Below are 15,048 nucleotides of genomic sequence, written 5' to 3'. Positions count from 1 at the left end.
TAACAAAATAAAGAATGTTAAGCGTTTAAAGCTTGTGAAGAGAATCTCCCTGGGTGAAAAGTGAAGGAGCCTGTTTGTTCTTGGAAACTCCATCTCTCACAGACACACACACACACACACACACACACAGAGAGCAGGCGCTTTGAATGAATAATGTAGTTTCTGTAAGTGACGTAGGATTAGGCTAGATGGCTGACAGTATCACTCACTGGATGAGTTGGAGCTGGAGGGCAGACACACAAAGGAAAAATGGTTGGTGGACATATAATTGGCTATTCTAAGCACTAAGGTTAAAAAAGTAAATTAACATTGTTTCCAGAGAAAGGTGATATATTCTTTGGTGTTGAAGTGTGAACTGTCAGATTCAATTAATCTAATGCTCTATGACAGTGGAATTTCTTTGAATTGCACTGGATTAAATTCTACTTCCAGTCACTCAAACTCTACATCCTGTGGGGCGTGGCCAATTCAATTCAAATTTCAACTCATGAGTTGAAATTCGAATTGACCACGTCACACAGGATATACAATTAGATTATTGTACACCAGCTTCAAAAAAAGCTAAAACACATGATATTTTTGGTTATTGAAAATATATTTCACAGCGGTTTAGATGTATAGAATAGAGAATCATTGTACCATGACTTGTTTTGGCACTAAATTGAATTTTAGCAACCTGTAAATGGTTGGCGACCAAACAATCGAATTGGTCGATAGGCTGTCGGTCGACAGATTTTTTGTTGTTGTTGTCAAGCAGTGGCAAATATACATTTAAAAAATGTATGGCCCACGAGACCTGTCTGAGTGGACTAATCCATTGTGTAGGCCACGGGGGTGTCACACCAGTAGTACATCTACCGTTAATTACCATAGTTTTTAAATCTACAATGTTTGGTTATGAAAATTTCTGTTAATGCATTCAATATATTATTACCATTACAGTCTAACCTTTGTTTACAGAGCGCACAACCTTATGCTACACTTGAGGAAAAAGTTCTGGTTTATTTCATTCCATTTACTTTCGTTCGGAGCGCTCCTGTCAATCTTGTGTAAGGACACATCTGACTACGCATAAAACTAGGCCTAGGCTACCTGGCCTACGTGCAAATGTAGGCCTGTAAATGTAAATGTGGGGATCTGATACTAGTTCTGATTGAGAATCTTCACAGGGATGGTGAGATAAGCCAAAGTAATATTTTCTTCTTAAACAAAGTGTTTTTACATCCACTGAGAATGACAATAGCTCCTCAACTAAGCATATTTGAAAAATCTTTCCAGCTCTCTCCCGTTCCATAACCACTCTGATCTGGTGGAAATGTCATAAAAAAGGCCTACCTGATTACTTCTCATCACTTGCGCAAATAGCCTACAGCTGTGCCCGTCAGTCTGCAGCAGGAAACGGAGGGCCCAGAATATTTTATACAATGTTGCAAGTTTGCTAGCCCAAGCTTATGGCTGGACCCAAGTATATAGTTGATACAATGTTTCAACTTCCTTGCAGACAGGAAATGCATAGCCAATTTAATTTTATTTGTAGGATATACATTTTTTATCTGAATATTTTTATTGTTACAATTTTTTGGCTTTATGCACACAATGGCAATAGAAAAGTTACTTTTAAATTTCTATAATTTCATTTAAATTGAATTTTGATTAACCACATGACATTGATTTTGAGATATGGGGACTATTATAAATGAAATGAAACTGTTCCACGAAAGTGTGCATATGAAAATCCTAACTGGCATGCAGAGCAGTCAAAATGGAGGGTCGGGAACAGGTTAGTTTCTTCTGGATAGGCTAGATTGGTCTCCCTCTTCAGTAATTTGTGTCTTAGTTATTATTATTTATTTTTTCATTGGCCCTGTGCTTAGGGTCGTTGTCCTGTTGGAAGGTGAACCTTTACCCCAGTCTGAGGTCCTGAGCAGGTTTTCATCAAGGATCTCTATACTTTGGTCTGTTCATCTTCGCCTTGATCCTGACTAGTCTCCCAGTCCCTGCTGCTGAACAACATCCCCACTGCATGATGCTGCTACCACCATGCTTCACCGTAGGTTTCCTCCAGACGTGACGCGTGCCATTCAGGCCAATGAATTCAATCTTGGTTTCATCAGACCAGAGATGGTCTAAGAGTCCTTTAGGTGCCTTTTGGCAAACTCCAAGCAGGCTGTCATGTGCATTTTACTGAGGGGTGTCTTCCTTCTGGCCACTCTACCATAAAGGCCTGATTGGTGGAGTGCTGCAGAGATGGTTGTCCTTCTGAAAGATTCTCCCATCTCCACAGAGGAACTCTGGAGCTCTATCAGAGTGACCATCAGGTTCAAGGTAGCATTGGTATACAGAAGACTGAGTACATATTATGGCAAGAAGAGCTCAAATAAGCAAAGAGAAACGACAGTCCATTACTTTAAGACATGAAGGTCAGTCAAGGCGGAAAATTTCAAGATATTTGACCGTTTCTTCAAGTGCAGTCGCAAAAACCATCAAGCGCTATGATGAACCTGGCTCTCATGAGGACCGCCACAGGTAAGGAAGACCCAGAGTTACCTCTGCTGCAGAGTTCATTAGAGTTACCAGCCTCAGAAATTGCAGCACAAATAAATGCTTCACAGAGTTCAAGTAACAGACATCTCAACATCAACGGTTCAGAGGAGACTGTGAATCAGGCCTTAATGATCGAATTGCTGCAAAGAAACCAATACTAAAAGACACCAATAATAAGAATAGACTTGCTTGGGCCAAGAAACACAAGCAATGGGCATTAGACCGGTGAAAATCTGTCCTTTGGTCTGATGAGTCTAAATTTGAGATTTTTGGTTCCAACCGCCGTGTCTTTGTTAGATGCAGAGTAGGTGAACGGATGATCTCTGCATATGTGGTTTCCACCGTGAAGCAAGGAGGAGGTGGTGTGATGGTGTTTTGCTGGTGACACTGTCTGTGATTTATTTAGAATTCAAGGCACACTTAACCAGCATGTCTAACACAGCATTCTGCAGCGATATGCCATCACATTTGTTTGCATTTAGTGGGACTATCATTTGTTTTTCAACTTTACAATGACCCAACATACCTCCAGGCTGTGTAAGGGCTATTTGACCAAGAAGGAGTGGTGCATCAGATGACCTGACCTCCACAATCCCCCAACCTCAACCCAATTGAGATGGTTTGGGTTGAGTTGGACCGCAGAGTGAAGGAAAAGCAGCCAACAAGTGCTCAGCATATGTGAGAACTCCTTCAAGACTGTTGGAAAAGCATTCCAGGTGAAGCTGGTTGAGAGAATGCCAAGAGTGTGCAAAAATGTCAAAGCAAAGGGTGGCTACTTTTAAACAAATCAAAATATATTTTAGATTCTTCACTCATTTTTTTTTTTTTTGGGGGGGGTGGATCAGCTTAATATTGCGGAAAGAATGTTGCTTCCAATGTAATTGTCTGCATCATTTCCAATCCCCCATATTTTTTTGGGTAAATATATATATCCATTCACGTATGCATACATATACACATATATACATACACATACCTACATAGACATACATACTTTTTTAAAGAGTATACCTTTATTATTATTCCCCGCAAACCCTACCACCGATCCCCCAATTGGAGTAAACTGATAAACATTTCTGTTTTTACCTTCAATTTATACATCTTATACACATTTTACAGACACAGTCTACTTTATAATAGTTCTCTCTTGTTTGTTCTTAGTCCTTCCTCTATTTCTGTTGTCCATCCAGTTTGATTTCCACTTGTAACTGTGCTATTTCACAATAGCTCCGCACCTATACACATTTCACAGATCCCGTATGCCCTACATTGTTTATCTTGTTATTAGTCCCACCCTTCAGCTCCACTCAACCTTTCCCATCTATCTTCCAACATCATCCATTTCGGATTTTTATTTGCCATATATTTTTCAACTGTGCTGTGATGCTTCACAAAAGATTTGAATCTTCCTATTCTCATAGCTTCCACGGATTGTAAATTAAAAATAAACATTTTTGCTAAAATAATTATTATATTATTGATTGATTGACTATGGCTTTTCAAATCCCCCAGTATTGCTATCTGTAGCGTTAGTTCTACGCAAATGTTGCAATTCTTCAACCATTCCTGGACCTGTGACCAAAAACGAGCTACATGCGGACAATACCAAAATAAATGGTCTAATGACTCTGCCTCCTCACAGCAGAATCTACAGAGCTGGGAAGATTGTATCCCCCATATATATAACATTCTATTAGTTGCAAGAATTTTGTACAATAATTTAAATTGAAAAATTCGAAGTTTTGAATCCGGCGTTGTTTTGCGTATCAATTCATACACCATGTGCCATGGAATGGGTACATCGAAAATCTCTTCCCAACTATTTTGCAATTTATATGGCACAGCTGTAAGTTTTTTGGTCCTTAAATGAAATTGGTATATGTTTTTATTTATCACACTTTTCTTTAACCATTTATGTTCTTTAATATAAGGCCGACATACAAGTTCCTTACTTTTATCCCCTTCCACCTGCCTCTTCCATTTTTGTGGTAATGCTGCAATTAATTGGTTGTAATTTTGGGTAGAGCAGACATTTCCATATGTCTGCGTTAGCTGCATGTGTGACATTACTCCACCAGTCCTATTTATGATATCATTCACAAAAATTATACCTTTTTTAAACATTTCTTCGATAAATACAGTTTTTTTATCAATTACTATATTTGAATTTAACCACAAGATTTGTTGTACTATTTGTTCCGTCCTTTCAGGTGGATTAAACTGAAATTGCAACCAACTTTCTAAGGCTTGCTTAAAAAAGAAAGATATTTTGGAGATTATTTCCTTTTCAAGCAACCGAAAGTGAGCAGGTGTAATCTGAATAAAGGGAAAAAGGCCCTTCTTGAACATAGGATGAGACATTCGTACCAATCTACTAGAGAACCAGTTTGGATTTAAGTATAACTTTTGTATGACTGATGCCTTTAGTGAGAGGTCTAATGCTTTAATATTTAATAATTTCTGCCCTCCGAATTCATATTCGTTATATAAATAGGCCCTTTTAATTTTATCTGGCTTGCCGTTCCAAATAAAATTGAATATTTTTTGTTCATATAATTTAAAAAGCAGGTCACTAGGTGTAGGCAAAACCATAAGCAAATAGGTAAACTGTGATATGATTAAAGAGTTAATCAGGGTGATTTTCCCACAAATAGACAGGTATTTTCCTTTCCATGGTAGCAAGATCTTATCTATTTTTGCTAACTTTCTATAAAAATTTATTGGAGTGAGATCATTTCTTTCTTTTGGGATTTGTATACCGAGTATGTCCACATCACCGTCAGACCATTTAATTGGTAAACTACATGGCAATGTAAAATGTGTATTTGTTAGTGATCCAATACGTAATATGGTACATTTATCATAATTTGGTTTTAATCCAGAGAGGATAGCAAATATATCTAGATCCTCTAAGAGGCCGTGGAGAGATTCTAGTTGTGGTTTTAAAAGAAAACATGAATCATCAGCGTACAATGACACCTTAGTTTTTAGGCCCTGGATTTCTAATCCCTTAATATTAATGTTTGATCTAATTTTAACAGCTAACATTTCGATGGCAATAATAAATAGATATGCCGATAGTGGACAACCTTGTTTTACTCCTCTAGATAGTTTAAAACTTTCTGAGATGTAGCCATTATTTACTATTTTACACCTAGAGTTACTATACATAATTTTTACCCATTTTATAAGAGATTCCCCAAAATTGAAATATTCTAGGCATTTATATATAAACTCCAGTCGTACTTTATCAAAAGCCTTTTCAAAATCAGCTATGAAAACCAGGCCTGGTGTCCCCGATATTTCATAGTGTTCTATTGTTTCCAGTACTTGCCTTATATTATCTCCAATGTATCGTCCATGTAAAAAACCTGTCTGATTAGGATGAATAATATCTGACAAAACTTTTTTTATTCTATGTGCCAAGCATTTTGCTAGGATTTTTGCATCACAACACTGAAGTGTAAGAGGTCTCCAATTTTTTAAATGGACTGGATCTTTATATATACCACTTGGGTCCTGTTTCAGTAATAATGATATCACACCTTCTTGTTGCGTGTCTGATAATCTATCATTTATATAGGAGTGGTTAAAACAAGCTAATAATGGTCCTTTGAGTATATCAAAAAAATGTTTGTATACTTCCACTGGTATGCCATCCAGTCCTGGAGTTTTCCCATCCTTAAAGGCCCCAATTGCATCAAGTAGTTCCTCCTCTGTAATTAGGCCTTCACATGAGTCTTTCTGTACAGATGTTAATTTTACATTATTATTAGGGAAAAAATCCATACAATTAGTTTCAGTTAGTGGAGATGGAGGAGCCTGAAACGAAAATATATTCTTAAAGTACTTTACTTCCTCTTTCAAAATATCATTTGGTGAATCATGCGTGACTCCATCATTTGTAACAAGTTTTAATACGTTTTTTTTGGTAGCATTTCTATATTGAAGATTGAAAAAAAATTTGGTGCATTTTTCCCCATATTCCATCCAGTTCGCTTTATTTTTGTAATATATTACACTGGATCTTTCTTGAATAAGTTCCTCCATTTCTTTTTGTTTTTCCTCTAACTTATTCTGTGCCTCTATGGTACTGTTTTTATTGCTATCTAACTGTACTGTTAGTCCTTCAATTTCCTTTGTTAATATGGACTCTTTTGATCGAAATTGCTTTTGTTTTATAGATGAGTACTGAATTGCATGGCCTCTAAAGCCACACTTAAAAGTGTCCCATACAATATGGGGATCTGCTGTACCTATGTTATGTCTAAAAAAGTCAGTTATAAATTCTTCTGTCCTAGTTCTAAACAATTTATCATCTAGTAGGCTTTGATTAAATTTCCAATATCCTCGCCCACGTGGAAATTCTGTAAGAGTAATATATATGCCAATTATGTGATGGTCCGACCGCATTCTGTCCCCTATCAAACACTTTTTAACTTTTGGTGCCAGAGAGAATGATATAAGAAAGTAGTCAAGGCGACTAGCTTGATTAAGCCTCCGCCATGTATATCTCACTAGGTCAGGGTATTTAAGTCTCCATATATCCACTAATTCCAATATATCCATGACATTCCTGATTTCCTTGCCTGAGGGTGATAGTTTGTAGTGTGATTTCCTTTCCGGTCCATAGAAGTATTTAAGACCGTATTAAAATCTCCCACTATAATAATAGAGTCTAGTGTTGCTTGTAGAGTTGATACATTCTTATATATATTGTCAAAGAAGCTTGGATCATCATTATTCGGACCGTATAGGTTAATAAGCCATATATGTTTATTGTCCAATAACATATTTAAAATAATCCATCTACCTTGAGGATCTGTTTGGACAAGTTGCACATTTGGATCAAAGTTATTATTAATTAAAACCATCACCCCTTTTGAATTTCTTTGCCCATGGGAGAAATATATTTCGCCCCCCCAGTTCTTTTTCCACAAAACTTCATCTAAAACTGTCGAATGGGTTTCCTGTAAACAGTAGATATTATAATCCTTCTCTTTTAGCCAGGTAAATACTGATCGTCTTTTCTTATTATCTGCTAAGCCATTACAATTGTAACTGGCTATACTTATTTCACCACTTACCATAATGAGACACACCTTTCAATTATTTTTATCAAAATATATGTTTGTAAACGTCCTATTAAAAAGTAACATAATGATTGAGTGTCTATATAGTTGTACCATGACATTTGCATCTCCACTAAGCAAACCTCCAATTGGTCCCCACTATTCCACCCGCCAAAAGCCCCCATCTCGAGTTGGGTTGTCATCCCAATGACCGGCAGACCACCCCCGACCCCCCGCATCGCACAGCCCCGGACCGACTGGGATCCATCCTTCGAAAAGTGCACACAGCGCCATCCACCGAACCGAAGCAGATCCATTGCCAAATGCATTTCCATCGCCCTCACCTCTATTTTTATTACATATTGCTGTGAATCATCCTCTATAGTCCCTAACATCTTTTACTTCTTCCTTCGCAACAGTTGTGGGATACACACATACACCCACACACATTCAGCCCTTACCCCCACACAACCATAAGCTCACCCTCTCAACAATTGCACCATCCCAGAGCCCAACTCAAGATGGATCATGATTTACAAATGTACTTGCAGTTGCAGCTGCATGAGAAGGCCTGCAAGACCGCGCAAAAAATGAGCATAAATGTAGAGATTTATTTACCATTGTCACATCCTAAATGATGGAGGTCAAATGTACACCTTCTTCCTGAAACACCCACAATACGGTCATCCATTTTGACCATGTTCCCAAGCATCTCCATGCAGTCCGACTTGATTTCGTGCCACCAGGGCCACAATAATATACCCCCTCTCTGAATGTCCGAGTGTGACCCCCTCCCCATGGGTTACTGCAGCTAGTGTTGCCAGCACTGCCACTGCCTGGGTGGGGGCACCCCACCGGAATCCCCACCGGCTAGGTACAAGGTCGTCAAGGTTCTCATTAGCAGCTTTGAGAATTTCCTTGTTTATTATGCTCTCCCTTTAGGGGGCTTTGGCTTTGCAGGACCAACCCTGCCAAGCAGGCTCAGAATCTTGAGGGGGCAGTGCTGCTCTTGGTCCCTGACCTCATTTTGGCTGCATACAGACCGCTTACAGCATGCACATAAAACAGTTAGGGACTTCTCCTTAGTATCTGGGCCATTCATGTGGGTGTCTAGGGTATAGGGCCATGGACCGTACCATTAAAATAGGATAATAAATAATTAGATATAATTTATTTTAAAAATGTAGTTCCCCATGATAGGACAATAAATAAATAAGACGTATAATTCATTATAAAAGTATATCCATCATCTGAACAACATTGAAAGCCCTCTCATACCCGGCCCACAGCAATACACTGGCTCTGGGATATGCAACTATTTCATTACTCACTCACTCAACTTTCCAAACATAACAAATAAAAATAAACACACACCACACCATCCACACATACTGTGCCTTCTGTTTACTTAGTTTTTATCTTCACTATGTAGAAATAGTGCTTGTGTTCAATTAGTTATATATGAAGATTTATAGAAAAGCTATATTTTGTATTGTATTGTTACAATCAATAACCGGGCTTGAATTGTGTTTATTTTCCTCATCTATGAGAACTTTGTAATTTTTTAAATAACCATGGAGTAGTCTTTGTGTCTCTGAACAACTGGTTATCAATATATAGTTTATCAACGACGAGAGCTACTCGTTTCGCTTTTAATCTATTTTCTTTGAAAATTGGATACAGAACTTTGCGCCGTTCTGCAATTTCTTTCGGAAACTGATCATTCATGCCAATTTTGGTCCCAGCAAGTCTTTTACCCAGGCTTTTAACCATTATTTTATCTTTAAATGAAGCAAATTTGGCAACGATTGGGCGTTCGTACCTCTGCCCTCTCTGTCCGAGGCGGTGTACACGTTCAAGTTGGATCTTATCGATAACTTCGCGTGGAATCTGAAGCGCTGCAAAAAGGAACTCTCTAACTACAGATTCAGGAACCTCTCCTTCTTTCTCTTGGATACCTGTAAGTACCAAATTCTCTCTCATGGATCTAGTTTGTATGTCTAGTAAGCATTCCTTCAGAACGGTGTTCTCCTTTTTAATTTCATTCATTTCGGTTTCAATTTTATTGACTGTCCCTTTTAGCGCGTGTGTTTCCTTCTCCAATGTCGCAGCTTTTTCATCACTCATCTCTAGGCTTGCCTTCAACTCTTTTATATCTTTACTAACTAATTCAAGTATACCCAGTTTGTCATTTATTGATTTTAACAGATCGGTTTCGACCTTTACCATTGCCGGTGGTGAGAATATTAAATCATCCGTGTCGGTTGAGGAGTCACGTTTTCGTTTTTGAATCGGTTCCCCTGTCTTACTCTCCGTCATGTTTGGGTGTTGCTTGTTTTCGTAATATTTGTCGATAAATGTCTCTAATCTTAGGATTTGTTTTGTGTTATTATCCAGATTGAAGGTTATCACCCACCAGATTATTTAGTGCTAATATTTTAGTCTAATTTAGCAGATATTTCGAATATTATGTTTTATCTTGAGGTGCTCTACATAACTTCGTTCAGTCCGCCATTACCTTTACGTTACCTTTACGTCCGCCGTCCTACGTCCTTCACACTCATTTGGTTGTTACGTGATTCCATACTGTTATTTTTTGTTGTTGTGATGTTCTTACTATTATTCCACAACGTAAAAAAAATAATAGTAAAAATAAAGAAAAACCCTGGAATGAGTCAATGTGTCTAAACTTTTGACTTGTTCTGTATGTCAAACAAGACTGGAGTTTATATTTATGTAATTAAAAGTTGGGCTACATTTTCTGGCGCCTTCCAAGGCATATCACTACACTTTGACATATAGGCTTTTTTATTTATTTAGGCCTAAATGAAAATTAGACACTGTTTGATGGTGATATTTATTTTTACTTGTCCATTCGGACATCTTTAATCTATATTATTTTGTCTGACAATTTTTATTTATTTTTTTACTTGTCCGGACAAGCGTTAATGTCGAGCATGTATATAATGACATGATTGATGTTTTATGTACAAGATGTATATTTTTACAGACTTCACCTATTATAGAATAGGCATTTTAATTTCATTTAACTCAATTCTATTTCCTTTCATTCAAATTCTGTATACTGTTTACTACTTAAATTATATTCAAATTCAAGAAATGAATGAATTGGAATTTATGGAGGCAACTGACACACACAGGAGGAGGCTTTTTCAAGATATGCATGCATGCACACACACACAATGTCTCTTCAGTGACCAATGTAGCCTATATATTTTATGTCCTTGAGTATCCTGTTGCCTGCTTTGTGTTGCTACAACAATTTTGCAGAACAGCGTATGGATAAGGTCTCCCCACCACATTGTGAGTGTCAGACTGACTCGTGTTGATACTGACGCCTCTGTTGTGTTCAGTGGACACAATTTACATGAGGTGGCCAGAGAAGAACACTTTATTGTCAATGTTCCTTACGGAGTCATGCAAACAAGCACGGACTTGATTCCCAGCCTCTCAAAGTCCATCCTGTTACCATTTCAAGAGCATCAATGCAGGTAAAATAAGATTACAATAGTGGTTGAAAACAAGCCTGCATCGCCTAAAGTATGAACTACATGCAGCCTAAACAAAAATGGCCATTCTAAAAACCTCTTTGGGTTCAGTTTCCTTTTGCTCTAAAATTACAACTCTCTAATTAAGCAATAAGGCCCGAGGAGGTGTGGTATATGGCCAATATTCCACAGCTAAGGGCTGTTCTTATGCACAACACATCATGAGTGCCTGGACACAGGCATTAGCCGTGGTATATTGGCCATATATCACAAACCCCCGAGGTGCCTTATTGCTATTATAAACTGGTTACCAACAGAATTAGAACAGTAAAAATAAATGTTTTGTCATACCCGTAGTATACAGTCTGATATACCATGGCTGTCAGCCAATCAGCATTCAGGGCTCGAACCACACAGTTTATAACATCACAGTAGACGTGCTATAAGTAACTATTTCCGTTATGCCCTGGGCTGTGTATTGATTAACTACGGTAGGTCAAGCCTGAAGATTGTGTCTCTCTCCAGTAAGCTCCATGCCAGCCTGACATCTGTCTCTTATAAACACACACCTGACAAACCTGAGGAGTGATATTTTAGGGCAGTCAACCAGTCACTCTGTCGCTCCCTTTTAAAACAACAGTAGTAGCATGGTTAGTCATGAGATGGATGAGTGTATATTTGTTTATGAGAGGGGGTGGGAAGTCAGATCTGAATTGGAAGTCTAGAGAATACAGTGGTAGTTAAGTGCAGTGGTGCACACTACTCAACCATTTTCACACCAGGCACCTCAAATTAACTACACACATACAAATGGCAGCCTGACACATTCCATCTCAAGATCTTGAGCTAATTTAGTATGACAGACCTTCCCCTCCCCCTAGAAGAGCTGTGCCCGTAAGGAGGACAAATGACACACCCAGGGCTCGAGACTAATATTTTTTCATCACTGTCCAAGAATCGTCCCGAAGTGCAATTTCAACCGAACATCAACCGTCCCAAATAAAACCAAAAATGTAATAAAATTAATAAATATCTTTAATTAACTTCACTAGGATAGGGGGCAGCATTGGGAATTTTGGATGAAAAGCGTGCCCAAATTAAACTGCCTGCTACTCAGCCATAAAAGCTAGAATATGCATATAATTATTATATTTGGATAGAAAACAGTGAAGTTTCTAAAACAGTTTGAATGATGTCTGTGAGTATAACAGAACTCATATGGCAGGCAAAAACCTGAGAAAAAATCCAACCAGGAAGTGGGAAATCTGAGGTTTGTAGTTTTTCAACTCTTGGCCTATCGAATAGTGTCTATGGGGTCAAATTGCACTTCCTAAGGCTTCCACTAGACGTCAACAGTCTTTAGAACCTTGTTTGATGCTTCTACTGTGAAGTGGGGGCGAATGAGAGGGGAATGAGTCAGAGGTCTGCCAGAGAGCCACGAGCTCAGTCTCACGCGTTCACGTGAGAGCGAACTCTGTTCCATTGCAATTCTACAGACAAAGGAATTCTCCGGTTGTAACATTATTGAAGATTTATGTTAAAAACATACTAAAAATGTATTCTATACTTCGTTTGACATGTTTCTACGGACTGTAATATAACTTTTTGGACTTTTCTGTACTTTCCGCTGGACTTGCACGCGCGTCGTGAGCTTGGATTGTGTTCTGAACGTTATAGAATAGGCATTTTGGACATAAATGATGGACACTTTCGAACAAAACAAACATTTATTGTGTTACTGGGATTCCTGGGAGTGCATTCTGATGAAGATCAAAGGTAAGTGAATATTTATAATGCTAATTCTGACTTTTGTTGGCTCCAACATGGCAGATACCTGTTTGGCTTGATTTGTCGTCTGAGCGCCGTACTCAGATTATTGCATGGTTTGCTTTTTCCGTAAAGTTTTTTTAAAATCTGACACAGCGGTTGCATTAAGGAGAAGAGGATCTAAAATTCCATGCATAACAGTTGTATCTTTTATTAATGTTTATTATGAGTATTTCTGTAAATTGATGTGGCTCTCTGCACCGGATATTTTGGAACAACTGAACATAACACTCCAATGTAAACTAAGATTTTTGGATATAAATATGAACTTTACCAAACAAAACATACATGTATTGTGTAACATGAAGTCCTATGAGTGTCATCTGATGAAGATCAAAGGTTAGTGATTAATTTTATCTATATTTCTACTTTTTGTGACTGCTCTCTTTGGCTAGAGAAATGGCTGTGTTTTTCTGTGACTTGGTTCTGACCTAACATAATCGTTTGGTTTGCTTTCGTCGTAAAGCCTTTTTGAAATCGGACACTGTGGCTGGATTTACAACAAGTGTATCTTTAAAATGGTGTAAAATACATGCATGTTTGAGGAATATAAATTATGGGATTTCTGTTGTTTTGAATTTGGCGCCCTGCAGTTTCACTGGCTGTTGACGAGGTGGGACGCTACCGACCTACATACCCTAGAGAGGTTAAAACACTTTACAATTATTACAACAATAAGGGTCTAGGACCTAGGTAATTGACAGTGATTTAAAAGTAGGCCTACTATTGAAATAGATAAATGAGGCTGTCAACCAAGTATCCTGGAAGGATATTGACCTCATCCCGTCAGTAGAGGATGCCTGGTTGAGCTTTAAAAGTAATTTCCTTACCATCTTAAATAAGCATGCCCCTTTCAAAAAATGTAGAACTAAGAAAAGATAAAGCCCTTGGTTCACTCCAGACCTGACTGCCCTCGACCAGCACAAAAACATCCTGTGGCGGATTGCACTAGCATTGAATAGTCCCCGCGATATGCAACTTTTCAGGGAAGTCAGGAACCAATTCACACAGTCAGTTAGGAAAGCAAAGGCCAGCTTTTCCAAACAGAAATTTGCATCCTGTAGCTCTAACTCCAAAAAGTTTTGGGACACTAATGTCCATGGAGAATAAGAGCACCTCCACCCAGCTGCCCACTGCACTGAGGCTAGGAAACACTGTCACCACCGATATATCCACGATGATCGAGAATTTCAAGAAGCATTTCTCTACAGCTGGTTATGCTTTCCTCCTGGCTACCCCTACCAACAGCTCCACACCCCCCGCAGCTACATGCCCGAGCCTCCCCAGCTTCTCCTTCACCCAAATCCAAATAGCAGATGTTCTGAATGAGCTGCAAAACCTAGACCCGTACAAATCAGCTGGGCTAGACAATCTGGACCCTCTCTTTCTAAAATTATCCGCCGCCATTGGTAATAGGGGTTGCAACAGTCTGTTCAACCTCTCTTTCGCATCGTCTGAGATCCCTAAAGATTGGAAAGCTGCCACGGTCATCCCCCTCTTCAAAGGGGGTGACACTCTAGACCCAAACTGTTACAGACCTATATCTATCCTACCCTGCCTTTCTAAAGTCTTCGAAAGCCAAGTTAATAAACAGATGACCGACCATTTCGAATCCTAATGTACATACTCCGCTGTGCAATCCGGTTTCCGAGCTGGTCATGGGTGCACCTCAGCCACGCTCAAGGTCATAAACTATATCATAACCGCCATCGATAAAAGACAGTACTGTGCAGCCGTATTCATCGACCTGGCCAAGGCTGTCAATCACTGTATTCTTATCGGCAGACTCAACAGCCTTGGTTTCTCAAATGATTGCCTCGCCTGGTTCACCAACTACTTCTCAGATAGAGTTCAATGTGTCAAATCGGAGGGCCTGTTGTCCGGACCTCTGGTAGTCTCTATGGGGGTGCCACAGGGTTCAATCCTCGGGCCGACACTTTTCTCTGTATATATCAACGATGTCGCTCTTGCTGCTGGTGATTCCCTGATCCACCTCTACGCAGACGACACCATTCTGTATACTTCAGGCCCTTCTTTGGACACTGTGTTAACAAACCTCCAGATGAGCTTTAATGCCATACAACACTCCTTCCGTG

At 38.9% G+C, this 15,048-nt stretch overlaps 1 protein-coding gene across 2 annotated transcripts in view; it reads right to left on the bottom strand.

The window, feature by feature from the left end:
- The window catches only part of LOC120023067 (MAGUK p55 subfamily member 5-A-like), a 58,634-nt gene that overhangs the window by 35,914 nt on the left and 7,672 nt on the right, over positions 1-15,048 (bottom strand). The window lies entirely within an intron of this gene.

The sequence above is a fragment of the Salvelinus namaycush genome, chromosome 28 (genome assembly GCF_016432855.1).
Source record: "Salvelinus namaycush isolate Seneca chromosome 28, SaNama_1.0, whole genome shotgun sequence".
Lineage (NCBI taxonomy): Eukaryota > Metazoa > Chordata > Actinopteri > Salmoniformes > Salmonidae > Salvelinus > Salvelinus namaycush.
Note: the sequence above shows the minus strand (reverse complement) of the source record. Positions and strands in the feature narration are given on the sequence as shown.